This window comes from Strix aluco, chromosome 4, assembly GCF_031877795.1.
Source record: "Strix aluco isolate bStrAlu1 chromosome 4, bStrAlu1.hap1, whole genome shotgun sequence".
Taxonomy (NCBI): Eukaryota; Metazoa; Chordata; class Aves; order Strigiformes; family Strigidae; genus Strix; species Strix aluco.
The window spans coordinates 51,697,024-51,713,860 of NC_133934.1; the positions used below are offsets into that span (position 1 = coordinate 51,697,024).

At 41.0% G+C, this 16,837-nt stretch overlaps 1 protein-coding gene across 5 annotated transcripts in view; it reads left to right on the plus strand.

The window, feature by feature from the left end:
• The first annotated feature begins 764 nt into the window (after positions 1-764).
• The window catches only part of CCSER1 (coiled-coil serine rich protein 1), a 728,043-nt gene continuing 711,970 nt past the window's right edge, over positions 765-16,837 (plus strand). For all 5 annotated transcript variants that reach the window (XM_074823100.1, XM_074823102.1, XM_074823101.1 and 2 more), the window contains exon 1: positions 765-1,038. The gene's annotated coding sequence lies outside the window, so the exon portion shown is untranslated. The remainder of the gene's footprint in view (positions 1,039-16,837) is intronic.

Below are 16,837 nucleotides of genomic sequence, written 5' to 3' on the forward strand. Positions count from 1 at the left end.
ATCATATTCCTTAAGTATTAGTTGCAGAGAACATGGTTATTCCTCTGTTTTACCTTTTCTTTCTGAATTGAATAAGGAACTTAATTTAAATGCGACGTAACTGACCTCAGCCCTATCCCAGTATTTCAGGGGAATCATTCCTGCTCTTATTGCGGCAGAGACAAGACCTGCCTTTGGAGCAGAGACTACTTCTTAAACGTCGTTTCCTTACTCCCTGCCTAGGATCGCCAGTGCGCCGGGATGGCCACCGAGCAACTGGAAAATAATTACAAAACACGTATCTGAAAAGAGGATGAGGAAGTGAAATCAGACGGCTCCACCGCCCTTCGGGAAAGGGAAAAAAAAAATACAAATCCCCGAGCAGATGGTGAGTGTAAACACACCGGAGCGGAGCTGAATTCCTCGCGGGGAGACTCGGACTTCCCCCCCCGTCCAACCCCCCGCGTGTTCGCCTCTCGCCCGCGTTGGGCGGGGAAGCGGCTTCTCCCGGCCGGCCCGGCGCTGCCCCCCCGGGCCCCCCCGGCCCCCGCTCACCGGCGGTGGGGGACGGGACACGCGCGGACACGGACAGGCACGGAGACGCGCAGCACCCGCCGCGACACGCGTGCACAGAGGCGCGCCTACACACCTAGCACCCACGCCACGCCGGGCGGACACGCTCCTCGCGGACACAGGCGCAGAGAGAGGCCGCCCCGCATCACGCCGCGGGCACACGCGCGCCGCACCGGCACACGCGCGGAAGCGCCGCCCCGGCCCGCCCCCCACGCCGCGCGCACACACACACACACACACACGCAGACACACGCACACACGCCCGGCTGCAACATGACGGACTGACGGACCGACCGACCGACGGACGGACGGACCGGGGTGCCGCCGCTCCGGACGGATTATTCCCCCCGCGCCGGGGGGACGCGGGAGACACCGACCCTCCCACCCACCGAGCGGGGCGGTGGCGGCGCCGCAGGGGACCAGGAGCGTCCCCAGCCCCCGCCGGCGGACGGCGAGCGGACCCGGGCGCTGGAGGAGCCCGGCCAGGTAACGCGCCCTCCGCCCCGGGCGGTGCCGCCGCGCTGAGGAGCAGGGGGGAGCCGGGCCAGGCCGCGGGGCGCCGCCGGGCTCCCTGCGCGGCGGCTGGCGGGAGGGGGGGCAGGGGTGCGCGGCGGCGGGGGGGGCCGCCTCGCCCCCCAGGTGCTGAGGGGCTGCGGGCGGGTGTCGCGCCGGGGCGCGGGCGGCCCACCCCCTCGCCTGGCCTCGCCTTCCCCGCCGGCGGGGCGGCGGCTCCCGGCCGCCCTGCGCCGACCCGCGGCGCGGCTGCAGTGGCGGCGGATCGGAGCTGCCGGTGCGGCAGCTCCGCGCTGATCCCCGGGAGCCGCGCTCCGGTGGCGGCGGGGATTAGCGAGGGCGGCCGGCGCAGGGGGGACGCCGGCGGTAGTGCCTTTGTGGCGGGGCGGGCAGGGGCTCGGTGCCCGCAGGTGTCACCCGGGGGCCGGCCCAGCCCGGGGCAGAGGCAGCGCCGGCGGGGCCGCGGTGCTGCGAGGGGGGGCTGGGGCGCTGTGGGGCCCGCCGGGCCCAGCCTGCGCCGGGGCACAGCGGGGGAGCCGGTGCCCGCGGCGGCTGCACCTCTCTATGGGAGTCAGCTCCGGCCTCGCTGCTGCAGGTGAAGGGGAAGAAGATCAGATGCTTTTTTGGTTTGTTTTTGGCGTTTCTTCTTTTTTTCTTTATTTTTTTATTTTATTTTTTAATTTTTTTTTCCCTCCCTCCTGTGTTTATTGAGCAATCTGCAATAAACCTGAAGGGGAGGTCCGGGAGAAGTGGGTTCAGAAATGTGAATGGTAGGGCCGAGGCACTGGCTGTCCTGTGTGGCCTTTGCCGTGGGGTTGGATTTGGAGGCAGGAGCTGGAGGACGCTGCTCGTGTTTTCCAAAATCTCATGGCACGCTTAAAAAGTGGAGCAGATGGTGATGGTAGTGCTTATTATGAAAGAGATTCGTGATAATCCCGTATTTCCTCTATGTAGTTTTTTGTGTTGCTTCTCCTGGCTGAAAGAGGTTATCTTTCACTTTTGGCAAGGAAAAGAGCGTTGCTGCAAGTTACTTGTCTTGAGAGGGCACAGGGTGATTCTGCTTTTCCACAGAGACGGGAACCTCCCACAGCTTTATGTCACCTTCTCACCTTTGAGATTGACAACAGTAAGTCTCCTGGCATAGAGAGAAACTGTGGTATGCTTTATTTTCTTATTGCACACCTTTATAGTTGAATGTAACTAGAAGGGAGACTCAGAATCTCCTCTTATCCTCTTCTACGCCAGCTGTGTTTTTCTATCTAGTATATATTGCACTTGAAGTGTTAAACTCTCAGGGGGCATGGAGGTGGGGATGTGAGGCAAGGTCTACTAGTTACTTCAAACAATTCTTCTTGCTCATACTTAAGAAGGAGAGAAAGGAACATGTTGTAAAAGCAGCTGAGGAATATATAAAAGTGAAATATTAATGAACTGGAAAAGCTCAGATAGCAAAGACATTGCGCCTAATCATTCAGGAGGGTTCTTGTCCTCTTTACAACTCCTCACTGTATGCGTTTCTGTAGTACAAATGCAGTTGGTATAAAGGACAGCAATATTTGCGTTTATCTAGCTAGAAGTAGTAATAGTACATAAAATATTTTTGCATTGTTTATTATCTCTGCAGTGTCCTGCTTTAGCCATGATTTTTGAGGCTGCTGTATGACAGAGAATTATTGCAGAAACAGTAACAAATATTTCAAGAATGTTTTCTTAGAAATGGAAATGGGAAGGGCTGACTCAGACCTGGAATAGCCCAGAGGAATGACTAGCCTTAGAAAAGTCCTCTTAGAGACATGATGATGACTCTTTTCACCTGGAAGTTGGTATTCATCTCAAGTATTCCAAATGGAGAGCAACATCCCCTAAATAGGCAGTGCTGTCTCAGGAGAAGGTAATAATACATGGCTGTCCAGGATCTGCTGAAAGCATGTTGTACAAACAAGGGATATTTTCTGCAAATTGGGGTTCCTTTACTGCTTGGAGTCTGGACTGCAATGATCCCTGTAGTCTGCAGAACTTCCTGAGTTTGGCCTGGAGGGATAATAAATGCAGCAGCAGCTTTCTGCAGCAGTTTGGTTCGGGAATTTAGTTCAGTGGAAAAGTTGTCTGTGAGCCCACAGGGTGAAGTCCTGTAGCCCTGGCTGTAGTCCTTGGCAGGACTTTTGAAATAGCCAGTGCACACTGGCTTGAACAAGGCCTGCGTGTGGAGAGCTTGGTGCAGGCCTGAGAAGGGGGATGGACGGGGGGAGCTGTACCAGAAGGAGGACCCAGAACAGTACATAGGATACGTATCATGTCTGGGTTACAAGAGATGGTGTTTGGTATTTAAGTCTTGTTAGTCACAGAAGATGCTGAAAAAGCATCTTGTATCTTCAGATCTAAGCATATGTTTGTGTGTGAACATGATCTGTCATGCTGCGTAAGCTGTGTGTGGTTGAATTTCTCCTTCTTGATTCAAGCCTAATGCCTCACGTAAGCATTTATAGTTAATAGCTGGATGTTGAACAACTTAAAATAAATTTGGCAGTGTTTTTGTTCACTAGATAGAGTTTTTGATAAATTTCAAGAGAGATGTAGAGATGCTGCTCCATCTGGACAAATTCCCACTTCTCCATGAAGGTTACTGAAAGATACTATGGCTTTGTTGGATTAGCCCATCTGGAGTATTTGGAAGGTCAGAACTGCTTAAGGTCAATGTATGGTTTTTATGTGTTGCTGTGAATTGCGCAGGTACAAGTCACCGAGAAAAGTACCGTGTCAAAATGAAGTAGATTTTGAAAAACATAAAAATCTGCACATCCTGAGGACCTGACATTTTCACAGAGTTTAAGTTCCTGGATTGCTTTCACTTACTTCTGAAGATGTCCTAATATAAGGAGGCTGTGTATTTACCAGGTGTTACAGACCTTTGAGGCAAGGTTAAGAAGTGAAAGCTGCACATTTGTTTTTCTGAGGTTGATTAATACAAGTAAAGCATGAGATGAGACAGCGTTTGTGTGTCAGTGAAAGTATTAATGGAGAAAAACCCTTATAGACACTTCAAGTCAAATTAATAAGCAGTGCATATTTGTTTTTGGAGTAACTACCAGCTTGTTAGGGAGAAGAACTGAACTATATCCTCTGTCTTTCAGAAGTTACTGCTTGTTACAAGATTCAGTGCTTCAGGTCTTTCCCTTACGAAGCAGTTTTGCAGCACTTGGAGGGGCTTGTCACAGAGCGGGAAGCAAAAGGAAACATACACATAAATAATGACAAGTAGGGGCTGGGTTTGCTTCCTGAGAAATAGCTATGCAGATTCATCAAGTTTTTCTCTTGTTATTGCGTTTATTTGGCAGTTCTCTGCAATGATAGTAAACTTGGGTTACCTTGATAAAGTAAATGTGCTTTTGTATTAGACTTCAGTTATTGAATGTGCTGGCTCTGTGTGGTGGCAGAATTTGTAAGCACTTAAAATGTGTAGTGTGATTTGTACTTGTGACATTTGATGTATATTCCTATGTTTCAGCAAGGGCCTTGTAACATTGAGATTATGGAAGATGCGACCATGTATTTTACATGCAATTGTATTAAACCTCTATAGCTGTTCACTAGTTAAACATGTGGTTACCTGTACTTACTGCTTTTTGACTTGTTCTCACTGCACTACATGGCAGAGTGTATTGCTGGGATAATATAAACTCACACAGTCTGTGACTGAAGACTATAGTATCATTTTTTCATTGTATGGCAACAAAATGTTAATGTTTCCTACAAAGTCTACTGCTTTTACCTGAAACGTGATCAGTCCTGTACAGGATAGCTCTTTTATAATAAAATACAATGATAGTGTAAGGGAAAAGAAACTACAGGCAAGCAATAAGTAAAAGCAGAGAAGTCCTGGATGTGGAAAAAGCAAGAAGTTTTTACAGTGTGCACTGTAATCTGTTGCATGCATTTTATAATTCTGCACAAAAACTAAAAGAAAAGAAATACACCATTGAGGTGTATTATAAGATCTGAATAATGATGTTCTAAGTTGCCTATAGATGGTACTATTTTTTTGCCCTGGTTATTACTATGTAAACCCCTGTGAGTGCTGAGATATGAATGTGTAATTATTTTCTTCGTAGATGGGAAATTGACTCAGTGATTGTGTTGAAGTCACATAGTTGATTTGTGCTAGAGAAAGGCAGTTGAACTGGAATATGCATCGCAAGTCCCACAGTCTTATCTTAATGACTTAACTGTGTTAGTATAGTTTTTTTGATAGTTTGGCATAGATGTGGAAACTTCCTACATATCCAGTTGCAGGGTTTGGGTGTAAAGTTATGCAGCATTTTCTCTATAAAGACTAGTACTAGCAGATTATTTTTTTGCAGTCTAGGAGGAAAAGCTTTTCCTGGATCTTTTTTAGTGTTAAGTTTGAGAGAAAGCAGTTCAACACTCCTAGAATGTAATGTCACTTTTACATTATTTAAGCAAATGCCACTTAATTTTTTATAATGCTCTAGCATATCAGGAATTTGAGATCCAACTCGGTCAGTAATGCTTCTGAGGGTCACAGCTGTCTTCCAGTGTGAAGAACCAGTTGTGACAGGCTGGTAGGAAGCTTTAAAAAATACTCTTTGCCTATATATTTTGGTAGTGCAAATCATTGCTTATGAACATATATTGACTGGTTCTAGTGCATTTCCAGCTCCAGCTTTCTTTTCTGTTTTTGTTTCTTTCACTCTTGTTTTCTGGCCTCTTTTCTGTTTCTTTGATGTGCCGTCTTGATGTGATCTCTTCAAATATTTTCATGTGAAAATAGCAGCTCTCAAGTGATTTACTGATTTTGTATAGTACAGTGAGATTTAGATTTGGGTGAAAGTATAGAAGTATTCAACAGGTTCCTCTTCTATATGCTGCTTGTGACATAGTGATTTGAAGCAGAACCTCTGAAGCAGTGACATTTGTGCAAATGTAACCTTCCAGTGATGTTAACCTGTCATCATTAGCCGTGCCAGCAAAATCTCGGACCCTGAGAAAGGTGAAGTCACCTGGTACAGCCAGAATGCAGTAGGAGGGGTGTGCTGTGCTGAGGTGGTAATGGCAGCTTCTGCTCCCTCTGCCAGTAGCCAGATAAACCATCATTTTGGGCTTTGTATTTTGTTCTGTGTACTAGGTAACAGTTCCAAATTCTACAGTGTCTTCTCGCTATACCCCAATCCGGGGGGTATATTTTTGAACTATCCTGGCTCATTTATTTATTTATTCATTTATTTAAAGTGTTTTGCCTTCATTTTTTACTATATGACTGGTGAGTAGAGAGGAGAAGAGCGAAGTTTACTGTGAATTCTTGGAGAAGTTTTGGCCATTTAAGCCCGTGACAGAACTGCTACTGATTTGAATAGGAGCCTTGGTGACTGTTTTAACAGGTTTTATAAATATGCAGGCTGGATTCTTGATGATCAGCTGAACATGTTGTGGCACACGTACAATGGAAGCAGAATAACAGTCCTGCCAAAAATAAGATTGCCTTTCATTTTCTTTATTAATTGTTACCATACTTACTACTTTAGTCTGTGCAAGAAAAATAATATTTATTCTGCTGTTAACACAGAAATTTTAAATAAGAACCTAATCTATATATTGAAAGGATGAAAGTGCTAACAAGCTAATTTAATTTGCAGTATTCAGAAATATTAATAAAATGCCTTGGTAAGCAGATTCTTCCAATGATATATTAATGTTTTTTCTCTCATTGCTGAAGGGAGGTGACTGGCAGAAAATGGCAATAGGGAAAAATGATGTGGCTTTCTACATATTAATTTAAAGTGGTGCTGCAAGTTGATGTACGTTCTTTCAGATTTTCAGACCTCTTAAATACCTTGAGATCAGATCGTGCCTTCAGCTGTGGATGCAAGGTATCAATTATGCATATGACAAAGTAGGTATAGATAATAAATATCAATGCACGTTACATTTTCAATATTTCTTGATACTTAAATATTGTTGGGACACACAGGTTCTGTAGAAAATGACATTTACAAATTGCTATCATGTAACACACGTTAGCTTCAATGTGCATGTAGAAGTGCAAACCTTGTGACATAATCACTTGTTGCATGACTGCTTGGCTATTTGGAAAAAAAAAAAGTGGTATGTGAAGGCACATCTGTGTGTCTTCCAGAGGCAGTCTCTAAAGGCACTCCAATTGCTCCACCTATGTTCCTTCTGTCAGAGGTTAATGAGCTGCCAAGGACCCTGAAATGGGAGAGCCATGTAGGGTATCTTCTGTTCTCTTGGTTTTGCAGTTTCCCGATATCAAAGTAGATGTGGTATAAAGAATGTGGTGGGCAAAGATGACCAAAGCTCTGCCCTCAGTGTAAGTAGCAAAATAACGTGGTTTTGTTTTGTGTGACTTCTCTAGTGTTTTGTAGCTATAGTTAGTGCAGCGATTGTACTGTGGGTAGAAGACTCAAGCATCATAATTTGTTAGTGTTTTGAACCTTTTTTTTTTAAGGTAGCAGCTATAAGCTCTGTGAGAAATGTTGGCCCTGTTAAGCCAGTGGCAAAACTGCTGCTGATTTTAATGAGGTCTTGATTATATCCTTAAATAATATTTTAGTGTCTGTTTACTTTGTACAGCATTTATTTTCGTCAGGGAATGATTTTCAGAAGTTACTGAGCATGTACTGTTTTGATGGTTTTTATTACATCATTAAATTCTTAGTAACTCTAAAAATTAGGTTATCAGATTTTTTTCTTACAATGAGTTGAGAGTCTGGAAGAATAGGAATAGGAATTTTAGAATGGTCAAGACACTGCAAATAAAACTGATGTCAGTTCAGTGTATCTGAAAATAAACTGTTCTGTACATATGGGCATCTATTCTATACTAATGATAATTATGTAAGGGCACAATATCAGGTGGTAAACAAGGCATTTAGAATTTTTATGAAGTCCAGCTGGAGCAGAGGTTAAAAAGACCAGGGATGTTAAAATGATTGCCTGGATTTTAGATTTTCAGAAGTTTATGAATAATGAGAAAGTAGAAGGAAGAATATAAGATCTGGGAAAACTGTGTTTCAAAATAAAATTGAGAAGAGAGTTGTGGAAAACGTGCATGTGGAGTAAATGGGGAGGAAGTAAAAGGAATATAGAGAAATTAGTTTGTCAGCTGTTAAGAGCTGACACCACAAATGGATTCTTTTTATCTGCTAATTTTTATTTTATAGTTAGCAAACTGTGGGGCATCTGCTGAGATGGGGAAGAAAAAGACTTAGAGGAGAGGTGGTGGGGAATGAAAGAAAAATCAGCTGTTAAGCCTTTGTTCTACTCTACCACAAAAGGGCTGTTAGAAGAAGTTCAGGGATTAGTCACATTAACCACAAGGTAATCTCTATCCTCTCTAAATCCTCATTTTAAAATTAACATCCTGATCTTGGTCAAATATGTTTTTGGTGGCTGACTGTCAGTAGCAGGGTCTCAGCAAATTTCACACCAGTCTTTAGTACTTGCTTATGGTCCTTAAAAAGGGTCTAATGTGCAGTTGTTTATTAATGATAGATTTTGTTCAAGATTAAACTTTTATCTGGCAGAAGTCAGAACCACAACTACAAGGCTCTTCTAGACTATCAGATCTGCAGCTCTGCTACGCTTTAATATACAGAAAAGTTAGTTTGTACTTTTTTCATTTAGTGTTTGACATGAGCTAAGAGCATGCAAATAGCCACCTTAGGTGGCATAGCTAAAGGCCTAATAACTTGATTAAGCATTTACATCTTCTTTGTCAAGAGACACATCATTTATAGCTATAACAGTTTCAAATTAAGAGTGTTAGCAGATGAAGAAGACTAGGGCATAATAAGACTTGAATGAAGTTTTTAGCTAACCCATCCAGTGAGCTCCTTACAGGGATACATAATATTCCCTAGACACCGTAAGGATCAACTTTCTGGGGTAAATACTGCGTACATACTGTGTACATACATACATGTATAAAATTCAAATATTCTTTGTGAAAGTCAGAAGGTAAGCTGTGGTGCTTTCAGTTGAAAGCTATGCTCTGTTCTAGATATAGAACAGGAATAGTGAATGGTTTAGAACAAAAGATTTCTTTCATTTACTTGCTCTAGTACAGTAAAATGCAAACATAAGTTTACAGCTTTTAAAATATACTATCATATCTCTAAATGCTTAATAACCAGAGGGGAGAAAATAACAAAAAAAACCTACTACTCATCCTGGTTTTAAGGAGTTTCATATGTTGTGGGCAAGATGTTTCTGAAAACTGTGTATTAGCAACTGTATTGTAGCCTTCGTTCAAGAAGTCCTTAGGATGATACTGTCCACTAAAGAAGGTTAAGCAAGAAGTTACTGTTGGAAAATGGTGTGAGAATTCTAGAGTTTGTTTTCTCATGCTTTCATTTGATTTTGATTGAGATCCTCCAGTGTAGCAATTTTATTGTGATTCTATATGCTTTGAAAATAGTCAAGGGGAAAAAAAGTATGTATAAAGGAATCAATTCTGTACTCATATTAATGATTCTTTTTTTTTTTCTTATAGTTTGCAATTGCCCAGGACAATGCATGTGAGTTCCAAAATGCTGAAGTTGAACACCAGAGAAATTGTAAAACACTTACACAGCACTATATCTTTATGCAGCATTTTCTAAATATAGACTAAGTCCTTGTCATAAAGAGTTTGTATGGTTAAAATAAAACTAGACTTGACGTGACACAGAACAGCTTGAGAGAGGCATGAGAGCTGTTGGTGAGGAACTGTGAGGAACTGAACAACTGTTTCAAGTCATGGATTTGAGGGAGGCTTGAAAGGACAGTGAAGATGGCCCACTTCCCCAGTTCAAAAAAAAAAAAAAAAAAAGTTTGAACTCCTTTTGTTGCCCAGGTTTTTGTTACTGGTTTTTGGAAACCACTGTTTCTTTCTAATTTAGATAGCAAAAACAGTAATTATATGAAGTCTGTGGAGATTTTTTTTTAATAGTAAATAATGAAGGAATTAAAAGCTGTTTACAAGTATGTGCTTATGGGTCTAGATCCTCAGCTAGTGTTATAGTACTGCTTCTTTCAATGGAGCTAAATGCATCTATTGCTTGTAGCTTCCTTTTGGCCTTGTATTTGTTAGGCTGAGCAGTGCTGAGTGAAAGAAGGATGGAATAGGCAGCAATAGGTTTTCAACTACAGTGCCTTTAGCACTTCTCCCTTGGTACATTGTTGGTCTCCTCCATTCCACTTGAAACTGTTTTTCTGTCTTGGAAGTCAAAAATGAAGCTTGCAAACCCTTGGTAAATTGTGTTGCTCAGAGGATAGATGAAAACACAATACGGTAAAAATACCTTATCCTGATTTTCTATGGAAACAATACTTGCTATCCTACTGTCCTGGTGTATTGTTTGTATATTACTCTGCACCAGATGTTTTTGAACTTGCTGGTTGTTTTTGCAGTATTTGACAAAGGAATGGAAGTCTTAAAACTTAATTATTAAGTTTTAGTAAGTTTTGAGAAATTGGAGGAGAGAGGCTCACGTACATTCTCTGGCTGAGAGAAAAGCTGCCTGGTGAGCTCATTCTATCATCAGTATCAAAGAGTCAACCTAGAAGAGTTTTGTATGTGTCTTGGCTGGTGGGAGCTTGTTAGACATTAAAATGAACTAACCACAACGTGCAAATCTGTAGGCAACTAGGTCTTGTTAGATCTGGTGCTCATAATTATATGTGAGAAAAAAGCCTGAGTAATTATTCTTAAATTTTTTTTGTGGTTTTCTGTTTTGTTTGGTGGTTTTTTTTTTTTTGGGGGGGGGGGGGGGGGGGGGCGGGGCGGTTTGGTTGTTCTTTTGTTGTGTGAGGGTTTTTTTTTTTTTTTTTTATGGTCTTCCTCCCTCCCCCTGGGTTATTTTTCTATTACCTTTTCTAAAAGCATAGGGTGGAGCATTCATTCAGGGTGTTGGACTGATGAGAACTGATTTGTTTAAGCCCATATGCTGTATGCATTTACAACACCTGAAGATTTGGCTTTGTTTTTAATACTTACCTACCTGAAGTTCTCAAGGAGGCATGTTGTGGATATGGAGCTTTTGTTAAACTCAGCTTTTGACTGAAAAGGCAACAGGTATTGTATATTTAAGTTAGTCTGTTTTCATTGACATCCAACAAACCTATCAGCACAAGCAAAGAAGGCCAGACTCTTTTTTTTTTTTTGCGTGTGGTGTCAGAAAAGGATAGGGAAAGCCCAAACAAACCCTACTGTCAAGATGCAGATTAATTGTTTTTGCTCTGAACTAATGCACTTAAGTGCTTGGAAGAACATAAGCCGTGCAGTTTAGTGAACTGTGTATTGGGCTGCCCATAGTGTAACTGAAGGAAAGATCCTGGTTACAGATACCCAGCTGAAGATGAGAAGCTACTGAACTATGCTCTGTTGCCATTCACCATCTCCTTGGTACCTCTGGCTTAAGGAGGTGTGTTAAAAGTAGAGAAGTAGGAGAAAACTTCACAGGCAGGCATCTGTTTTTCTGTGCAATAGCAAAACACTTACCAATTAGTAGTGTATACAAAATCCAAATATTTGTATTCAAAGAGTGTGCAATCGTACAGAAGTGTTTTAAGTGGCTTGTTGCTCTAGTAGCAAATGAGCTTAGAAATAAAGCAAGGGAGTCTTTGTGTCAAGAGAAGCTTAACAGACATATGGAATGATAAGTTTCAGTACTTCAGTCTTCTAAGATTTAGAAAACTTACTACATTTCTGAACTGTAGCTGATCACAATTTCCTGTGGAGAATATGCAGAATAAATATTAAGGAGAGTGACTGTGAAAAATAATGATATGGTGTGAGAGTTTGGCACAGTAACAACAGCAAAAACCTCCTCGTGGTTATTTATTTTGGAAAACAGTTTGGGCAGGGCACTATAGTGATTATTCAAGATCATGTTTATATATAAAAATGGGTTTGGTTTGCTCTGTCAGTCAGGTGTGCATTGCCATGTTCCTGTAAAACCATTTGCTGAGCTTGTGTGCAGAAAATGCACCTGTCTATTGGAATGAAAATTTCAACTGAGATAAACTGGTATGCAGGGTGCAGCAGAGTGAGTCGGGGTGAAGCATCCTTTTTAAGCTGGGATTCTTGCTTTTGCACTGTGATAGTTTTGCCTTTGTTCGTGTTAGTTGTGCTTCAGTCAGTGCTGGTTGCACTTCAGTTGTGCTCTGTATATGTGTATTAGACCTTTTGTAATTTATCAATTATGAATGATTGTTATTCAGGAAAGTTGTTTTGTGGGCTACTTTATTATCTTGAATATCGCAGACCTGTAATGCTTGGGGATTTAACAGAGGGATTTAATGAATCTGTGACAATAGAAACAATTACAGGAATGGTGGAAAGAATCCTTGAATGTATTATTTTTATTTCCCTGGAGTTAATCTTCACATATCAAAGTAAATTAACCAGAATATGCTGCTTAGATGTCTTCTGGATTCCCAAGTCAAAAGCTATTATGAACAAAATGTGATTCTCTTTATTCCCTGTCCTACAATCCTTACTCACAGTATGCTCCTAGTGAAGTCAATATAACTGAACAAAGCAATATTCTACATACGTTTGTGGTGTTAAGGGAAAGATGCCAGTTACTATGATATGTATAGGTGAAATTATTTTAGGAGATATTTTGCTGTGAGGGTTTTTTTTTCTGTCTTAACTAGATTTTTGCCATTAGTTACTTAATGCATGAAGAATGAACAGGTATTTCTCCTGTAATGAATGCTAGGTCATAGCCTGTCATATCATTCTGGGAAGATTTTTTTACAAAGGGTGCAATGTTTTGTCATGAATCTAGTTTTCAAAATCAATTGAAGACCCATGGAGACATGTGCTGTGCTAGAATGGAGTATTTGCGTGCCTCACTTTGTCCATTTAATGCCCTGAGGGTTTTCCTACTGAGTGGCGTTTACTGGAGAGGTCAAATTAGATGGAAATTGAAATCATATCCTGGCTGGAGATGAAACAGAATATATTTCATATTTGTTTGTTTGTCTAGGAGTAGATACATACAGAGATGAATTTCAGTGTAATCCTCAAACTGTTTACTATGTTGTGCTAATCTCTACAGCTACATCTGATTACCAAGGGAAAAAAAGCCACGGGTAGGCTTTAAAAGTTTCTGCCATCTGTCCTGGTGCTTACCCTTGGTTCACTGTAAGGATGTATTGTGAGCAGCTTGACAGGGTCCCTGTGTATTGCAGGCTTTTATGCTGCTTTTACCTTCTGTCTCTTTTTTTGGGATCTGTCTGTTCAAATGGAGTGGCATGTGGGTCTTCTGTTTCACCATAACAATACAGATCCTTAGATCCTTTGCTTTGGTTGCTCAGCCTAGCAGCTTTGGATTCAGGACCTTCTTTTTTGTACCTGAAACAACACCTTGCACAGCAAAGTTTTCACAAGGAACAGGTCTGCTAGGTCTGTTTCAGCAAGAGGAACTGTGTGCTTTCCAGCCCGTTCATCCTTGGGATCCTTGTGCTCACAGTCTGGTTTTACACTGCATGCCTTGTTAGCTGACTGCGTCTCCAAATCCCTAGCATGTCAATGACTGTACCCTTCGGCTAGCTTTCTGGATTGTGCTCATCCTTTATCCTCATCTGACACTTCACTGTTTCTGTCTGTTGGGGAGATCTTGCTAGATTCGAAACCACAGGAGGAGGGGGATGGCATATACTTCTAGCAAGACAACAGCTTTCTGGCAGCTCCTGGCCTACTTTATGGTGTGTAGGAGTTACGGTAGATGAAAGGAATATGATTACCTGTGATTGTTGTGGAGGAACAGGCTGTCATCTTTTGAAGAGCTGAGTAAGACGCACAACTCCCAACAATGTTTTCCATGCTAAAGTACCTCATTCATCTAAATCACATTTTGTCAATGTCCTGAATGTAATAAACAATATGTCATTAAAGCTAGTCATGACCTCCATGGGCTTTTGAGAAAATACTATCACTACTGAAAAGCTGGGTTAATCTTTCCCTAAATCGATAAGTAATTCAGGCTGTTATTGTGGTTTCAACACTCTTTCCTAGAAAGCAGAGACCAAGAGAGTGATGGAGATCAAGAAAATAATCTACAGATACAAAATCTGAGAACTAATCCCTGTGTTTTTAAATAGTCAATGAATAATTTATTAAGATAATTTAAATATTTAAAGTGTATTTAAAACACAATTCAGCAACTCTCCCTTCTTTGAATTTTTCTTTCTAATTTTTTTGGTTCATGATAGAAGTTTCAGGTATCCTGTTATTTCCTCCACATAGGCTGTACTGAAATGAAGTATTAGTTCAAGACATGAACTTGGTGATGTCACTGCTTTGGTGTAGTAAGACATAGATACCTAAAATATTTTAAATTTCGTGGTGGCAATCACTTAAACATGTGGATTTAAGAGAGAAGGCTGTAGTTAATTTGAATTACACAACTTGATGGAAGGAATGAGTGCTCTCAGGAAATGCAATTAGCAAGTTTAAAGATTTTTGGTTTGAAGGATTTTTGCCCCCCCAATATATACATTCTCTAGATAAGTTGTGATGTAAAAAATGCAGTCATAATAATATTGTTAAGTTGGTTTTTGTGCTTAAAATGTTATCTGTGTTTATTGATTGTCATTGGCAGTGACAAATGGAATGAGGTGTAGCCAGTTTTAAAAAAATAAGGTTTTCTAACATGGTCTTTGTGCAATGGGTATGTAAACTTGAAGCTTGATGCCAAAGTATGTGGTGAAGGTTAAAAGTCTGGATGTTTTCAAGGGAACGCAGGACAAGTTTATGGAAGTGAAATCCAAGGAGTGTTACCAAGTATACAGAAATTCTGATGTGAAAATGGTAGGACATGGGAAGAATATTTCTGGGGGGCAGTATCTTATGTTCTTCCTGGACATAAGATTTTGCCCTGCCTGAGTCCAGTGTGCAGGCTGGCTGCATTTTAGGAATGGCCATGCCAGATCAAAGTTCTGCATTCACAAAGCATCCTCAAATTAAAATTGATTGCAGTTGTGGAAATTAAGAACTGAAAGTCTTTGTGAGAGCTAGTTATGTCCGCAGTGTCCAAGATAATACAAATTGTATAAGTTAACAGTCTTATTCTGTGAGATAAGGGAATGCTGCTGATCTTCTCTTTGTTTTTTGAACTTTGATAATCCACTGTCCCACATGGCCAGACAAGGGAGATCTTGTTTTCTGTGTATCAAATGATGGCAACAATTTCTTGGCAGCTGAATTAATTTCAGATTCTGTAACATGACTTCAGATTAACATTAGATTTCTCATGTCTAATGGTATTTTAGCCTCTCAACTCTATTCATAGGAAGAAAAAATCCTGAGGTGTTTGTGTTTTAAATTTGATTTCCCCTACATTCTTACATAGCATGTGTATGTCACAGACCCCTTAACAGGTAACGATGTGAAAAGCACTGTGTCCATGATTAGCATCACTTCTTTTCAAAAATTAGTTCTTAAACTTCCAGATTCTAGATGAACAAAAAGGTTGTATACGTAATAAGAGGAATTCCATTTCAAAGACTGATCTGTGCTGCATAATAAGATGAAGTCACTTGTACAGCGTTCATTTTAATAAGCTAAATGAAACATTGCATGAATAGGAAGCAAAGATTTAGGTCACCCCTAAAATACATGAAAAAAAAAAAAGTGACTTACTGAGGTAGTGTGTAACCAATCCCCATTTCATGTAGGGGATGAGGCTACAATATGTTTATGCATGGGGGAGTACTGAGCAGGAATAAAGGAGGTGTTTTTCCTGCTGTGTATTTCGTTAGTGAGACTGCTTGCTGGAATTGAGTCAGTTTGGTTTCTTACATTGAAAATATGATGTCAGCTTGTGGAAGTTTTAAAGAAAATGAGAGAAGCTTATTCAAGAATCAGAAAATGTTTTAACCTGGGGTGTTAAAAAAGATCTGCTTGTTTGAGTTAACAGGAGAAAAAAAAGGAACTTGAGAAATATAAATAAAAATATGGAAATGTATGTGCAGGTAAGAGGAGGCTTCTTGAAATAGGGTGGTGTTTAGTTAGTAGTTGGAAGTTCAAGAGTTTGTATAAAATCTGAATATGAAGGAACTAATTTGTGTAGACTGTTACATAGGAGGTCTGAAGCAGTGCTCGTCTTGGTTACTCTGTCCCTAAAATCTGAGAACAGAGTCATTTCTGGGATGCATACTATCACATTGTAAACTTTATTTTAAGATTCTGTGATGGATGGATTAAAAAAGTGATCACTTTCAAAGAGTCTGCAGTCCAGGTATCTTCTGTTTAACACTAAAATATTTTTAATATGGAAGCATGTGCACTGCTTATGCTGATTATTCTGTCCGTTAATTTAATTTTTTTCACAGCTTAGAGTAGGAAAATGATCTAGCCTCTTCCATCTTCATGTTCTTGCATATTAGGACTGACTTAATAAGAAAGCTGATGGAGAGAGTTTAATTAATTTAATTGGTTTCCATGGGACTTAAAAAAAAATAAATATGGATACAATTCATTTTCTCATAGCAGACTGTTCTGTGTAAGCCTATATATTGAATGAAATTTGTCTTAAAATCTGTTGGAGGAACCTATTTTGATATGGCCTAAGGGTGGCTCAAGTTTTTAGGGTAAAAAGAGGGATCCAGGACCTGAAAAGTGCTTCCCTCCATCCTTGGCAGCAAATGACATGCCCCAGGCCACTGCAGAAATGGCATCTATGTTGTATGCCAGACTGTGTTCAAGAGGTGTTCAGCTGCTAGGTCTGCGATCACTGCTTGA